Below are 17,114 nucleotides of genomic sequence, written 5' to 3'. Positions count from 1 at the left end.
CAGAGATAGCAGAGATGCCACACACAGTTTCATGACTGTAGGTGTCTGGGCACGTGATTCACGCCTGCAATTTCCACATTTTGGGAGGCCAAGGTGGGAGGATTGCTTGAGCCCAGGAGTTTGAGACCAGCTTGGACAACATGGTGAGACTCCATCTCTAGAAAGTTTTCTTTTAAATTAGCTGGGTATGGTGGTAGGCACCTATAGTCCTGGCTACTAAGAAGGCTGAGGCAGGAGGATCACTTGAGCCCAGGAGTTTGAGGCTGCAGTGAACTGTGATTGCATCACTGCATTCCAGCCTGGGTGACAGAGCAAAAAATATCCTGTCTCTATTTTTTTAAAATTAATTAATTATTGCAGGTGCCAAGCAAGAAGATGTGAGGAGACCCTCAAATCCATCTCCCAGAGAAGTTCCAGGCTGGAATTTTTAAGGGGATCATGGAGAGTGAGGGGTTGGAAAATTGGGATCGGACAAGGGGTGTGGATGCATCAGGATGTGAAAACTACATTCTTTGGTGAGTCAACTCATCATGGGGGGCCTTCAGATCAGCTGAGTCAGTAGTGTGATCAGTGTGCAGGACCTGAAGGACTATTTCCAAGGGAAGGCTAACATTTCACAATGTGAAAGTTGTTATCTATAGAGCAGTTAAGGAAAATGGTAATCCAGGGTCTACGTGATTCTAGGACACTAGGCACCAAACAACCATGAAGAAGCAGGCCAGAGAGCAAGCTGACCTCATGGTTAATGCTGAATATGCTGCAAACTTGGTTTATTTTCCTTTCTCCCCTCTCTCCTTCCCTGGTTAATTTTATAAAGTTTACAGGGCAGTGTCAAAAGGGAGTTCTAGGAGGCAATGGAGAATACAATAAGCAAGAGAAAGCAACAGCAGTCTGTGAGCATATTGCTTGCCCAATGGTCTTGTGAGAACGGCTTCTCTGTGTTCAGCATCTCAGTCAGCTTCACATGCGTATCTGGATCTCATACAAGATGATGGGTCTTTCTAGAAGTTACATATTTTGCCTAATTGGCTGGAAGAGAGGGTAGTGAAGAAGTTAAATTGAAGGCATATGTTCTGATCTGAATTTTATACTTATCTCCATTTAATTTTAAACAGCTTTTCCTGTCGTCCTTTAATTTAAATTATGTTGCCCCATAATTCCCGCCTAAGAGCCTATTCTTTTCCTTCGTGGCATTTACCTGAATTTGAAATATATTTATTTGTCTCTTTATTTCTTCAGTATCTTGCCTCCCACACTTAGACTGCAAGGTTTGTAATTTGGATCAAGACTGTTCTGTTTACTAGTATCTATCTAGCACATGTAAGTACTTAATAAATATCACATTTTGGGGGCCTGGGGATTTTGTTTTGAGGCAAGTTCTCGCTGTGTTTCCCAGGCTGGAGTGCAGTAGCACAATCATGGCTCACTGCAGCTTCCACCTCCTGGTCTCAAGCGATCCTCCCACCTCAGCCTCCTGAGTAGCTGGGACTACAGATGTACCACCACCACACGTGGCAATTTTTAACAATTTTTTGTAGAGATGAGGTCTCACCATGTTGCCCAGGCTAGTCTTGAACTCCTGGCCACAGGAGATCCTCACACCTCAGCCTCCCAAAGTGCTGGGATGACAGGCATAAGCCACAGCACCCAGCCTACTGACAGGCATAAGCTATAGCACCTAGCCTAAATATTAAGTTTAAAAAGACAAAAAGTGAGCTGGGTGCCGTGGCTCACACCTGTAAGCCCAGCACTTTGGGTGGCTGAGGCGGGTGGATCGCTTTGAGCTCAGAAGTTTAAGACCAACTCGGGCAACATGGCAAAACCCCATATCTACAAAAAATACAAAAATTATGGCTCATGCTTGTAGTCACAACTACTCAGGAGGCTAAGGTGAGAGGATCACTTGAGCCCGGGAGGTAGAGGTTGCAGTGAGCCAAAATGGCACCACTGCACTACAGCCTGGGCGACAGAGCAGGACCCTCTCTCAGAAAAAAAAAAAAAAAAAGACAAAAAGTGAACAGGTCATTGTTAATTCATGGAAAGATGAAATGGCAACTCCTATTTCTTTATACTGCCTTCAGTGTCTAAAGCACAGCCATACTCTCCAACGTCAGTTCCAGTTGGGTGGAGGCTCTGCTCGCTTTGTTCCCTGCTTGAGCCCAGTGCCTAATATGCTGCCTTGCTTCAAGAGCTCAGTAACTAGATGTTGAAGACATATTCATGCTAGGGTCTGAGTGAAGGAGTTGTTATCAGGAAGTTGGCCCACAAAGTAAAGAAAATTGTGCTCTGCCTCTAATTCTTACTTCACACAGCATTCAATACAGGATCTTGCACACACTGCAGTATCAATTCAACCTATGCCTGTGGATTGAATTAAGTTCATGAAGGGAACTAAGTGAACATTATCACCTGTAGAATTTAGACATGCTCTCTTTGGGAAGAGGATTTTCTAGATCTACTTCTGTAAGGCCCTCTGCTAGACACTGTGGGCTGTGGGGACTGCCTACTCTGCCTTGCTAATAGAACGCTGCCTTTTTTTAAGTCTTGTTCTGTCACCCAGGCTGGAGTGCAGTGGCGCTATCTCAGCTCACTGTAACCTCCGCCTCCTGGAGAACTCTGCTTTTTATAAGGCAGGAACATGCCCAGACTAAGGTGAAGAATCAAAATTGGCACAAAGCATTGGATCCCAGTCTGCTGCATATTAAAATCACTGGGAAAATGTTTAAAAATACTGATATCTGCAACCTACTTCAGCCAAATAAGAATCTCTGACTGAGAGCAGTGGCTCGCCCTGTAATCCCAACATTTTAGGAAGCTAAGGCAGGAAGATCATTTGAGCCCAAGAGTTCAAGACCAGCCTAGGCAACATACTGGAAACTTGTCTCTACAAAAAATAAAAAAGAATTAGCTGGATGTGGTGGTGCACACCTATAATCCCAGCTACTCAAGAGGCTGAGGTGGAGGATCGGTTGAGCCCAGGACACGAAGGCCGCAGTGAGCTGTGATCATGCCACTGCATTCCAGCCTGGGCGACAGAGTGAGACCCTGTCTTAATCAATCAATCGATCAATCAATCAATACATACATACATACATACTACCTCAGGATTTTCCTAAACATAGTAATCATACTTTAAAATCTTGTTATTCAAAAATTACACTTTAGAATCTCCACATACAACTCAAAGTATGAGACCTATAACTGCATAGTGATTTGTCTTTTTGTTTTTTTTCCTAGAAGCATTCTATGAAAAGCAAAAGAATATTCAACAGTAGCCTGACTCTAGCCATTTGCAATTAAAATGAGAAAGCGAAATGTGATATCAGACACTATTGTAGATTAGAACAGTATTTTGTTTCATTAATGGTTTTATAAGCCTGATTTTACTACTCAAGAGTAGTAATGAGTTGTTTCTGTGTTGAATGAACCAGCACATTAGTTTTAAAGTGATGCGTCATTCATACTTTAGGGCTAATAGAGAACAGAAGCTGTGCCCTTGTTTGGGAAGAAAAGATGAACTAAAAACCTTACTGGATGAATGTAAAAATGCTCTGGTGAGCATTTTGAAATGAGAGGTATTAGTTTGGTTTCTTGTGTCCAATATGAGGGGAAAGGTAGGAGGTTTTATATTGAGGGATCAAAGAAAAATGTAGACCACTGAATGATATGCGTGCATTCACAGCAAATATGTAAAAATAATGTGTACATAAATAGTAGAGTGTGGGTGCAGTCATTTAAAATTTTAGAAGATTGGGCTAAAATTTCTTTAAGGGTTATCTAGATGTTGCTTTTAAGCATTGGGGGTCCTATATAAGTTTCACTGAGTAATGGATTATATAGGATAAATAAATTCTTGCCCAAACTTTTACACTCATTTACTGGGTAACATTAGGCAAGTTATTTAACATTTTTGGGTCTTGAGAAGCACAGTCACGGTACTTTTGTGTCTCGTACATGACACATCATTATATGTGCAGAAAAACATGAGGGTTATTTGGGAGAAATTGTATGTTGTTTCATTCTAATTTAACTTATCTGGCATTTGCCGTATTTTAAGAGAGATATTTAGCCTTTGGATAGTTTGTGTGGGCCAACAGTTCTTTTTAGTTTATCCCCCAGGCTTTGCCAAGTGGCAACCAAACCAATATCTATTGCTCTTCAACAACTTCAAGGTCAGCATTGACCAGTCAATATTATAGCACTTAGGCCAGGAGAACTTTCTAAAAGGATTTTAAAGTGCTAGAAGAATACATTTAATCCAAAACACCACATGCTTTCCTAAGAAAGCTTGGAAGCCTTAAATTTAATATGAATCAAAATAATCTTAAAGTAGTATTAAAATTTACTTATGATAACTTTCCTTGAAATTTATAAACCAAGTTTTCTTTAAATTAATGATAGCTATAAATGTACTATGTCTACCCTGTGCTCATAAAAATTCATGTCCATATTTATTTATTCGGGAGGAGTAATCTGCTGTAAGATTGATCAAACCATGAAATGTATCACAGTGAATAGGACTCCAAGTAGAAGAGAGGAGGAGGCTCTGACTTTTATTGTTGAAGCCTGAATGATATGCCTCTCCCTAGGGCACCATTCTAAGCATTCTGATTTTTCTGCTTCTTCTCAGAATCCCTTGTCTTTTAAATAATTTCTGGCTGTGTAGTCTTGTCTTTGGACATATACACATAGTTTATTTTTCTGTCTGAAAAATTATATTGCTTTTCAACAGAAAGTAAAAAATCTCTCAAATTACTCTATAAGTAAATCAAACTGTCTCTCATTCTATATCGCAGTAGAATCATGCTGGATCCTGGTGGGAATATCCACCACCGTCCCACTCTCAACAAGGACTGGGCATATGACTAAACTAACCGGACCAGGCAGACACTCTACTACTCTGCTAGGAATCGGAATCTTGGGCAGAGTGACACTGGGTGGAATGAAGGTAGTTGGAGTTAAATCCTTCCTGTGGTCATACCAAAAGAGACTGCCCATAAGTTTATTCTATAAAGACCCCCAAGAGTTGTCCTGGTTTCTGTCCCACCTCAAGGTCAGGTGGTTCTGTTTTCCTTTATTCTGTGAATTACCCAATGTTCTTCCATGCTAGGGTGCAGGAGTGGTGGAAAGCACTTAAGTTAGCTGAAGCCAATTTCTGTAGCTTGCAACCAAAGATCTCCAATTGATACAAGCATAAAACACGTATATAAACAAAATAAATAAACTATGTAAGACAATACAGTACATCATAGATGCCAAACAAATGACACAGATAGCAGGTGTTGCAATAGCTCAGAGGAGCTAGATGTATCTATGGTCTGATAAAGTCAAGGAAGATTTTATAAAGGAAATGGGTTATGTATCTTTGAGTTACTGTTGCCCATCCATTGGGCAGCATCTATGAAAGATCAATAGCAGTATAGCATCGAGTTAAGAGCTCAGGCTCTAAGTCAGAGAGAACTTGGGCTTAAATCCTGGCTCTGTCTGGCTATATAATTTTATTCAGGTAAGTTAACCGTTAATGTCTTTTCTCCTGTTTCTTTATTTGTAAAACGTAAGGATTAACACTCATATGATAGGTTCACTGTAAGCATTAAATCAGATAATGCTTGTAAAATGCTTAGCACAGTACTAATATGTACTCAATTTTAAAAAGAAATGAGCTGGGCACTGTGGCTCATGCCTGTAATTCCAGCACTTTGGGAAGCCAAGGCAGGAGGATTACTTGAGCCCAGGAGTTTGAGACCAGCCTAGGCAATGTAGCGAGACTCCTGTCTCTACAACAAATTTTAAAAATTAGCTGGGCATTGTGATGCATGCCTGTAGCCCCTGCTACTTGGGAGGCTGAGGTTGGAGAATCACTCGAGTCCAAGAGGTTGAAGCTGCAGTAAGCCATGTCTGTACCACTGTGCTCCAGCCTGAGCAACACAGCAAGACCCTGTCTCAAAAATAAATAAGTAAATAACTTAAATTTTAAAAATGAAAATAAATGAATCAATGGTGTGTTTCTTGGCAATGATTGGGAACTCAAACTCAAATATCCAGGGTGAATGGATGAAATTGTACAACATCCTTGGTCCAAGAAAAGGACGGCACTAGAAAGGAATCCATTTCTCTTGCTGCCTCCTATCCAACCCCCAACCCACCCCTACACCGTCACACACACATACATTTTCTGAGGATAGAGGGAATCTCATCAAGGTTTTTGTGAAGCTTTAATTATCCACAAAGTCTTTAATAGTGTGCCAAAGTTATTTCATTAGCCTTGTAATAACCCTGCGAGGTAAGCCTTCTTATCACTGTTACACACAGAGGATACGATGTCTTCACCCAGGCCACAGTATCACCTGAAGATTAAGAAATGGATTTTTATCAGTTTGCTGCCTTTCTTAAATCACAAAGCCTCTGTTCCTTTTCTATTTGGCCAAACATGACTAAGAAGGCAACTATTTTAACAATTTTTTTGTTTTTGTTTTTTTGGAGATGGAGTTTTGCTCTTATTGCCCAGGCTGACCTGCAATGGCGTGACCTTGGCTCACAGCAACCGCCACCTCCCGTGTTCAAGCAATTCTCCTGTCTCAGCCTCCAGAGTAGCTGGGATTACAGTCGCCTGCCACCAAGCCCGGCTAATTTTTTGTATTTTTAGTAGAGACGGGGTTTCACCATGTTGGTCATCTGGTCTCAAACTTCTGACCTCAAGTGATCCGCCCCCGCCTCAGCCTCCCAAAGTGCTGGGATTACAGGCATGAGCCACCGCGCCCAGCCAATTTCTTTTCATAAGGAAGCCTTTCAGGATTTTTCAAACAAGATCTACTTTAGCTTTCCTAGAGAGAAAAAATTATCCTCTAAAGTTTAAGATTCTTGAGACAGATGTAGGCCCATAAGTATAATCAATTTAAAGGTGATATTCTAGAAGTATGCATAATAAGTTGGAGGAATGGATTCTAGCTGGGAGATTTTAGGCAGCCTTGATACTTTTTTTTTCTGCTACTCCATATAATCTATTCTTCTCATAGGAGCCAAAATGGCATTTTAAAATATGAACAGATCATACAATTTCCTTGTTTATATCCTTTTGTTCCAGTTATTATAGCTATGTAACAAATTACCCCAAACTGCAATGGGGGAAAAACAGCCATTTTGTTTTGCTCATGGATTCTGTGGACTAGGATTCGGGCCCAGCAGAGATGGCTTTGTCTTTGCTCCATGATGTCTGAAAGCTCAGTTGATGCAACTCAGGTTGGGACTGAACTCATCTGAACACTCCTCTTGCAGGACTGGCTGTTGGCTGGGAGCTTCAGGCCCCTCCAGATGGTTTCTCTATGAAGACTTTGTGCTTTCTTACAGCGTGATGGCTAGGTTCCAAGGGAAGGTGTTAGAGGAGAGAGAAACACACGCACACACACACTCATACGCACGCACGCGCACACACACTCACACAGATTATGACCTACCTGCAAAAGTCGCATCGCCTCACTTCTGCCATATTTGATTGGTCAGAGAAGTGATATGCCCCTTGCATACCCTCAAACTGAGGGAACATAGACTCTACCTCTCAATGGAGAGTGTCAGTCACTTTGTAAAAAGAGCATATGGATGGGATATATACTGCGGCAGCTATCTTTGGAAAATTCCATCTACCACACCTTTCAATAGTTTCCTAGAACAATGAGGCCTGGCTCAGAGTAGGTGTGCAGCACATATTTGTTGAGGGAGGAACTGAGTGAATAAGAAGGGATGGTGTTTATTCTGAGCCTTAAAAGACAAGCTACTGAGTTTTTTTTGTTTTTGGTTTTTGTTTTTTGTTTTTATTTTGACAGGGTCTCCCTCTGTTGCCAAAGCTGAGTACAGTGGCACGATCTTGGCTTACTGCAGCTTCAACCTCCTGGGCTTAAGTGATCCTCCTGCCTCAGCCTCCTGGGTAGCTGGGACTACAGATGCACACCACCATGCCTGGGTTGTTTTTTTTTTTTTTTCTAGAGATGGTCTCAAACTTCTGGGCTCAAGCGATCTTCCCATTTCAGCTTCCCAAAGTATTGGGATTACAGGCATGAGCCACCGTGCCCAGCTGAGATTTTTTAAAAACAACTTTGCTGAGCTATATAATTCACATATATTACAACTTAAATACAAAATGTAACCTTTACAGTCAATGGCTTGTATTGTATTTGCAGAGTTGTGCGACCATCACCACTAATTCCAGAACATATTTTGTTACCCCCAAAAAAAACCCCATACCCACTAGCAGTCACCCTCCATTTCCCTGCAACCCCTAGCAACCCTAAACCTACTTTCTTTATAGATTCACCTATTTTAGATATTTAGTATGAACAACTGGAATCATACAATAGGTAGTCTTTTTCTGATTGACTTCTTTCACTTAACATTATATTTTCAAGGTTCATCCATGTTGTGGCATGTATCAAGAGCTTCACTCCCTTTTATTGCCAAATAATATTTCATTTTATGGACATATGTTTTATTCATCCATTCATCAGTTGATAGAAATTTGGATTGTTTTTGCCTTTTAGCTACCATGAATTATGCTGCTCTAAACATTTCAGTACATTTTTGTGTGGAAGCACTCTTTTATTTCTCCTGAGTATATATCTGGGAAAAGAATTGGTGGGTCATATGGTAAGTCTATGTTTAACTTTTTGCGGAACCGCCAAACTGTTTTCCAAAGTGGTTATACTATTTTACATTCCCAGCAGCCATGTGTGAGAGTTTTGATTTTTCCACATCCTTGCCAACACTTGTTATTATCTGTCTTTTGGATTATAGCCATTTTAGTAGGTGTGAAGTAGTTTCTCATTATGATTTATCCATATGGATGATTTATCCATTTCTGATGAATAATGATGATGAGCATCTTTTGATGTGCTTTTTGGCCATTTATATATCTTCTTTAGAGAAATGTGTATTTAAATCGTTTGCCCATTTTAAAATTGGATTATCTCTTTATTATCAAGTTGTCATCATTCTTCAGCATATCCTGAATTTAGGTCCCTCTTCAGATATACAATTTGCAGAAAATTTTTCCTATTCTGCAGAAAAGGTTTTCACTTTTTTGATGTTATTGTTTGTAGCATAAAATATTTTAGTTTTGGTGGAGCCCAATTGTCTATTTTTTTCTTTTGTCAACGTATGCTCTTGGTATTGTATCTAAGAAAACATTGTCTAACAAGCAAGTGTTTTCATAGTTAAGGAAAATTTGGGTGTGGGGGAGAAATAACAAGGGGGAAAGAGCCATGTAAGTTAAGGCATGGGAGAATGAAAGCACCTGGCAAGACATTTTCAGAATTCAACATATTTGGAGGCAGAAGGGCAGAGAGGAGGGAGTCTACAGTGCCCAGAACCTGAAGGATTTGTATACAGCAGAGGGGTAGAGATTTGAGAGTCGTTACCATAGGTACAGTGGCAGAAATCACAGAAGTCTATTCAATTGCTCAGTGTATTATACTAAGAAGAGAAGAGCTCTGAAGCTGGAACTCTGGGGGGTGCCAAAATTTAGAGAGGATAAGGAGCTCACAATGGAGGTTGACCAAGAGTGACCAAAGATGTAAGAGGTAGTCGGGAGAGATTGTGTTACAGGGACCAAGAGAAGAACAGGTTCCAGAAAGAAAAGTGTGATCCACAGTGTCCAATAGTGGTTAAGTAAGACAAGGATGGAAAGAGTCCACTAAAATTGGCATTTGGTTGGTCATTGCTGACCTCGGTCAAGGCATATCAGTGCTTCAGTAGCAGAGAGAAAGCCTGATTGTGGTAGAATTAAGTGCAAAGGTGCATAGGAAGCTTTAGGTATTAAGGAACCACTCTTCCCAGAAGCTTGATCATGAAGAAAAGAACAGTATTCGCAGCACTTTGGGAGGCTAAGGTGGGCGGCTCATGAGGTCAGGAGACGGAGACCATCCTGGCCAACACGGTGAACCCCGTCACTACTAAAAATACAAAACTTAGCTGCGTGTGGTGGCATGTGCCTGTAATCCCAGCTACTCAGGAGGCTGAGGCAGGAGAGTCACTTGAACCAGGGAGTCAGAGGTTGCAGTGAGCTGAGATCACACCACTGCTCTCCAGCCTGGTGACATAGTGAGACTCCATCTCAAAAAAAAAAAAACAAAAAAAACAAACAAACAAAGAAAAGAACAGTAGTAACCCAGATTGGTACCCAGGGTCAAAGCCAGGATTTTATTTAAATTATCTTCAGCACTTGTATTTGTCACAGTTCAGTGAAGAAAATCAAAAGCATTCTAGGTATTTGAAGAATTTAGGCCAGGCAAGGTGGCTCACACCTATAATCCCAGCACTTTGGGAGGCCAAGGCAGGCAGATTGCTTAAGCACAGGAGTTTGAGACCAGCCTGGGCAACATGGCAAAACTCCATCTCTACTAAGAATACAAAAAAAAAAAAAAAAAAAAAAAAAATGACTGGCGTGGTGGTGCCCATCTGTAATACCAGCTACTCAGGAGGCTGAGATGGGAGGATTGCTTGAGCCCAGGAGGTCAGGGTTGCAGTGAGCTGTGATCATGCTGCTCCACTCCAGCCTGGCTGACAGAGAAAGACTCTGTCTCAATAATAATAATAATAATAATTCATGAAATTATGTGCTTACAAAATCAGTGGAAGTGCTGGAGGGCCAGAAGTCAAAGGGCCATCACTGAACTTTTGGCTTCAAGATGACATCACTACTACTGCAATCCACGGCTTCCACCACTGCTACCACTGTAGCTGCTACACCATAGCCTCCCTGCGCCACCTCTGAGATAGCGAAGCGGAAAAGGACGACAGCTGGTTTAGAATTTTTTGAGCTGGTTTAGATGACCGTGGATGTGGAAGCAGGAAGTGAAGATTTGCTCCTTCCCATATGTAGCAACCCAAACATATACTGGTTAGAAACAGAGCCCTATTTCCAAATGGATAGTCGTTTGTGATTATCCCAGAGTACCGTGTACCAAGCACTGCAGTCAGAATGTACTGTCTGGTTTAATTTTCACAACAAGCACACTAAGGGAAGTCAGCTGCCCATGTAAGCAGTTTTCCAAGTCACATGGCTAAGAAGTGATGCAGCCACAATTCCAACCCTGGCTTGTCTGACTTCATCTGTGCTTCCCTGGCACGGTCACCAAGCAAAGACATTTGCTACCTGCCCACTTGGGACAAAGCAGAGAAGAAGGGCTTTTCTTTTCAACCGACCTTCCAAGAAATTGGTTTAGAATACTCCAGAATGACCTTGGAAAGAGCCATGCTCACCAGTCCTGGAAACTAGAGATAAACTGGGCCCTGTTTCTTATGTCTATGCCAACAATTGATTCACTGGATTGGCATGTCTCATCCCCATTTTAATCAGCCTGTCAAAGTTTTGTCTTCTTTAATTTAAAAAAGAATTATATTACTACTTTTTAAGACATTGACAAATCCAGTTGATCAATCACCACTGCTTTCCATGTTACTCTATCACATTAGAGAGCAGAGGCTGTATTGGCTATGCTTTATGACACACCAAAAATAAGACATGAAATCTTTGAACATTACTGCTACGATATCAGTCACATGAAAACAGGAAAGCCGTGATAAAACACCTTGTCATCATCTAATATCTTCACTCTATTACTTAGTGTAAGGTCACTTATATATGAAGCACTTTTATAGGAAGCAATTAAAAGAAATCTGTAAATAAAACTTCATAGGCCAGGCACAGTGGCTCACACCTGTAATCCCAGCACTTTAGGGGGCCGAGGCAGGAGGATTGCTTGAGCCCAAGAGTTCAAGACCAGCCTGGGGAGCACAATAAGACCTCATTTCTACCAAAAAAAAAAAAAAAATTGTTTAATTAGCCGGGCTTGGCGGCAGGCGCCTGTGGTCCCAGCTACTCAAGAAGCTGAGATGGGAGGAACACTTGAGCTGGAGAAGTCAAGGCTGCCGTGAGCTGCGATTGTGCCACTGTGCTCCAGCCTGGGTGACAGAGCGAGATCCTATCCCCAAAAATAAATAAATAAAATTAAAAATAAACCCTGACAATTTAATCTCTGTTCTATTTAAACTATTATAATCAGATATAATCCTATCAAGAAAGTTAAAAAAAAAAACTAGGCATCCCAGCAAGTTTATATAACAGTATATTTTTTAAAAGATACTTAATTTACTCTGTATTACTTGATAATTGTGTCCAGTAATTATTCAATAGTTTATTTATTTATCAAACATTTATTGATGGCTTATGGAACTACCTCTGTAGGTTACTTACTTCAAAAACTCATAGTGTAATGGAGGAGATGGATGAGTGAAAAAATTCAACCAAAATATTTAGTCTTCATCTGTAAGGAAAAGAGTAAAATGGGGGCCAGAACAGGGAAAATGTTCAAAGTTAAGTGAGGGGCCAAGCATGGTGGCTCACACCTGTAATCCTAGCACTTTGGGAGGCCAAGGCAGGCTGATCACTTTAGGTCAGGAATTCAAGACCAGCCTGGCCAACATGGTGAAACCCCATCTCTACTAATAATACAAAAATTAGTGGGGCATGGTGGTGCATGCCTGTAATCCCAGCTACTCGGGAGGCTGAGGCATGAAAATCGCTTGAGCCTAGGAGGCAGAGGTTACAGTGAGCCAAGATCCCACCACTGCACTTCAGCCTGGGCAACAGAGTGAGACTCTGTCTCAAAAAAAAAAAAAAAAAAAAAAAGAACACAAAGTTAAGCAAGGACTTTTACTTTGTAATCATGACACTTGTATATTGTTTGAATTCCTCTCCAAGCTTATATGAGTTGATAATTTTGAAATATGGTAAAATGTTAATGAGGTTGATATCTTAGAAATTATTAATATGATTTTTCTCTTTTGCTTTTGCTGGAACATATTTTTCTTAGTGGGTCCAAGATACTAGCCAGCCTCAGAAGGAAATTAAGTAATTTGTTATACAATAACAACATTTGTCACTTACTGTGTCCCAGTCACTCTTCTAAGTAATTTGCACGTAATGCAAAGAGACAGAATTAATATTCAATTTCTGACCTTTAAAATAAAATTGTGTGACCAAACAATAGCCTTAAAAACCAGGCTATTATAATTTTTTTCTTTTTTTTTTTCTTTTTTTTTTTCAGACGGGGTCTCACTCTGTCACCCAGGCTGGAGTGAAGTGACAGAATAGTGGCTCACTGAAGCCTCAACTTCCTGGGCTCAATGGACCCTCAGCCTGCTGAGCAGTGGGAACTACAAGCATGTGCCACCATGCCCAGCTAATTTTTTTTGAGGAAGGGTAGATATGAGGTCTCACTAAGTTGCCCAGGTTTGTCTTGAACTTCTGGGCTCAAGTGATCCCTCCACCTTGACCTCCCAAAGTGCTGGAATTACAGGCGTGAGCCACCGCACCTGGCCTCAAGCTATTGTATTAGGAGAGGACTTTTCCAATTATTTTATTAACCTTCATCCCCTATCTATTAGAAACCAAGTGTATTAATCAAGTTTCTCCAGAGGAATGGAACCAATAGGATACACACACACACACACACACACACACTCACATCTCACACATGTGTACTTACATTAATCTATTTCTCACGTATATTCTACATACTATAGATATATATGAGAATTGGCTCATGTAAGTATGGAGGCCCAGAAGTCCCACCATCTGCCAGCTGCAAGCTAGAGAACCAGGAAAGCTGGTGGTGTGATTCAGTCTGAGTCTGAAGGCCCCAGAACTGGGCACTTCAATGCGAAGGGCAGAAGAAGATGAATGTCCCAGCTCAAGGAGAGAGAGGATTTGCCCTTCCTCCACCTTTTCACTCTATTCAGGCCCTCAATGGATTGGGCAATGCCACCCACATTAGTGAGGGTAGATCTTGTCTACCTATTCAAATGTTACTCTCTTCCAGAAACACCCTCACAGACACACCCAGAAATAATGTTTCACTAGCTATCCAGGCATCCTCAGCCCAGCCAAGTCAACACATAAAATTAACCATCGCACTGAGCCTGGAGACTTAGCTCAGAGCATTCTCTCATACTGCAGAGAAGACACCCTCCTGTTATAAGGAGAGGAGCGGGGCCATGGGTTTAACTCCTCTAAGTGGAAGGGCGATGGGTTACAGAGGAAGAGGAGGAGGGAAGTCATTCCTCTTCTGTCCCAGAATTGGGAAGGAAAAGGAGAGACAGACAGAGCCAGGGACAGAGACAAAGAAGCAACACAGTCAGATGTGTGTCCTGACTGTGCATGAGGTGACTGGGGGAAACACCAAGGACAAAAGGGCATCGTTCTCCCCAACTCCCCATCTGAGACTCTGAGAAGAGACTTTACTGCAGGCTACCTCATCTCAACCCTAGTGGGGCCAGCATGGCCAGGTAGAGGGAGGTTGTGAAGTTTAACTTGAGAGTCTTCTAAAGTTTCCACGGGGGGGCCCTGTGACCCAGAAGTCTATGAGAATCTGGCGGGGATCCATAGTGCAGGTGAGGCGGGTGAAGGACTACCAGGTAGGCCAGGACTAAACTGGAGTCACAGCCAGAAGTCAGAGGTGTCCTGCAGGGAGGACCCAGGGGAAGCCGAGGGAGTCAGAGAGAGCTGATAAGGAATCACTCCAGCCCCAGACATCAGCTGCATTGCCAGCCATGCTGAGAGCTACCAGGGGGATAAAAGTCGACAAGGTGGAGGACACTGTTCCCAAGACCTCAGGGTCAGGCAACCCCATTCCTCCCCGGATAAAAAACACCTAGTCAACATCTTGGGGCTGAAAGGGTGAGAAATCTGACAGCTGAGCTTTTCTTTTCCTACACAGACTAACTTCACTTAAGGGATTGCTAAGTGAGTAGATCAGATTAAGTTTAAACCAGGAAGGATTTAAAAGTTAATTGTCTTTACTCCTCACCAGCAGGTGGGATTCAAGGAAGAAGGCTGGACTCATTAACAAAGGGACTATATAATGTCTCCATACTTCTGAGATGTGATGTGAGTTAAATTCACAATCCTGCTAAATAAATTTAAAAATCAATGACAATACAGACTATTAAATGCTATGAAAAGAAGCATAGGGTACTATGGGACTTCTAGGCAGCAAAAGTAATTGCTGTATGGCATCAGACCCATGGAGCATCCCCACCTGGGATCTGGTCTTCCCAGTGAAACCTCTGCACATTTGCTGAGGATTGGAGCAAGGGAGCATGGTTGATCCCATTTTGTCAAGTGGAAAATTAAGAGCATTCCCATTCTCTATTTGGCATCCATTGATTTATCCAACTCCTCTTGAATATTTTAATACATCTGTACTACGTCTTGGAGGCTTCAGGTATCTGTAGAGAATATTTCTGAAAGTTCTGTTTGTTAGCATCCAATTTTGGAGTGTTAGAGAGGTGAAACAGGCCCTGTCTGTGTATTTTTCCCTTAAGAAGAAAAACAAATATACTCTATTTATGTGCAAGGTTTAGATAGTATGTTACCGAAAAGGGGTCCCAATCCAGACCCAAGAGAGGGTTCTTGGATCTCGTGCAAGAAAGAATTTGAGGCAAATCCATAGAGTAAAGCAAAAGCAAGTTTATTAAAGAAAGTAAAGGAATAAAGAATGGCTACTCCATAGCAGAGCAGCGCCATGGGCTGCTCAGCTGCTTGTACTTATTGTTAGTTCCTTCTTGATTATATGGTAAACAAGGGGCGGATTATTCATTAGTTTTCCAGGAAAGGGGTGGGCAATTCCTGGAACCAAGGGTTCTTCCCCTTTTTAGACTATATGGGATGACTTCCTAACATTGCCATGGCATTTGTAAACTGTCATGGTGCTGGTGAGAATGTCTTTTAGCACGCTAATGCGTTCTAATTAGCGTATGATGAGCAGTAAAGATGATCAGAGGTCATTCTCCTTGTGATCTTGGTTTTGGTGGTATTCAGCCGGCTTCTTTACTGCAAACTGCTGTATCAGCAGGGTCTTTGTGACCTGTATCTTGTGCCAACCTCCCATCTCACCATGTGACTTAGAATACCCAGCCTCCTGTGAATGCAGCCCAGTAGGTCTTAGCCTTATTTTACTCAATCCCTGTTCAAGATGGGGTTGCTCTGCTTCGAAAGCTTCTCACAAGTATTGTTTCACTCGGAATGGCTCAAAACATGAATTTTATATCCTTGGCTGGGCGCGGTGGCTCACGCTTGTAATCCCAGCACTTTGGGAGGCCGAGGCAGGCAGATCACGAGGTCAGGAGATCGAGACCATCCTGGCTAATAAGGTGAAACCCCATCTCTACTAAAAATACAAAAATTAGCCAGGCGTGGTGGCGGGCGCCTGTAGTCCCAGCTGCTCGGGAGGCTGAGGCAGGAGAATGGCGTGAACCCAGGAGGCGGAGCTTGCAGTGAACCGAGATTGCACCACTGCACTCCAGCCTGGGCAACAGAGCGAGACTCTGTCTCAAAAAAAAAAAAAAAAAAAAAAAAAATTTATATCCTCACATCCAATTCTTCCCCTTGCTCCTGGGTAATAACTCAGGCAAAATCCATGACTTTTCTGGTCTCTCTGTTGTAAAGCAAAGCCTTAATCAGTAATTAAAATATCTAGTTCCATTTTATAACCAAATCTTTAAACACAGCTTATGATCAATATTCTCATTCTTCTCCAGCTTGGGCCTGCGGCCAGCAGAGAAGAAAAGGGAGGTGGTCACGGTCAACGTTCTTTCCTCTAATCATGCCCACTTCCATTCTTCCCCTCCCTGAATTGCTGATGGAGAGCAGGAGAGCTCTCACTTGACCAGTACTGCTATGATCCAGCCTCTGCCCTCTGGCCCTACCAGGTGTTTAAACCTGACTGTCTTTTTCCGCTGTGGGTTCTTTGGGGATCCTCCTCCCTAGAGAGAGAGAGCGAGACAGAGAGAGAGAGAGAGACAGGAAACAAGTGGGCAAGCCAGTCTGGACCTAGGAAATAGACCTGTATCAAGCCCAAGTCAACAAGTGAGCATTTTCATGTTTCTGCACAGTTAGGAGTTTCTGAGCAAGTTTTTCTGGAGCCCAGATTAAAGAACAAGCCTTAGAAGTTAAATTATGACCATGACTGAATAGGTAATGAGACAATTGTAGAGAGATTTGTCTCCCCAGAGGTCTGTGTTTACACTTCAGAGGAGCAGGGTGGGAGGGGGTAAAACCTGCA

General features: G+C 42.0%; 1 protein-coding gene across 1 annotated transcript in view; it reads left to right on the top strand.

Moving 5' to 3' along the window:
• The first annotated feature begins 375 nt into the window (after positions 1-375).
• CEP135 (centrosomal protein 135) overlaps positions 376-17,114 on the top strand; it is a 126,001-nt gene continuing 109,262 nt past the window's right edge. The window contains exon 1 of the mRNA XM_030818908.1: positions 376-515. The gene's annotated coding sequence lies outside the window, so the exon portion shown is untranslated. The remainder of the gene's footprint in view (positions 516-17,114) is intronic.

The sequence above is a fragment of the Nomascus leucogenys genome, chromosome 9 (assembly GCF_006542625.1).
Source record: "Nomascus leucogenys isolate Asia chromosome 9, Asia_NLE_v1, whole genome shotgun sequence".
In the NCBI taxonomy this organism is placed as follows: domain Eukaryota; kingdom Metazoa; phylum Chordata; class Mammalia; order Primates; family Hylobatidae; genus Nomascus; species Nomascus leucogenys.
This window is presented reverse-complemented; position numbering and strand designations above follow the sequence as displayed.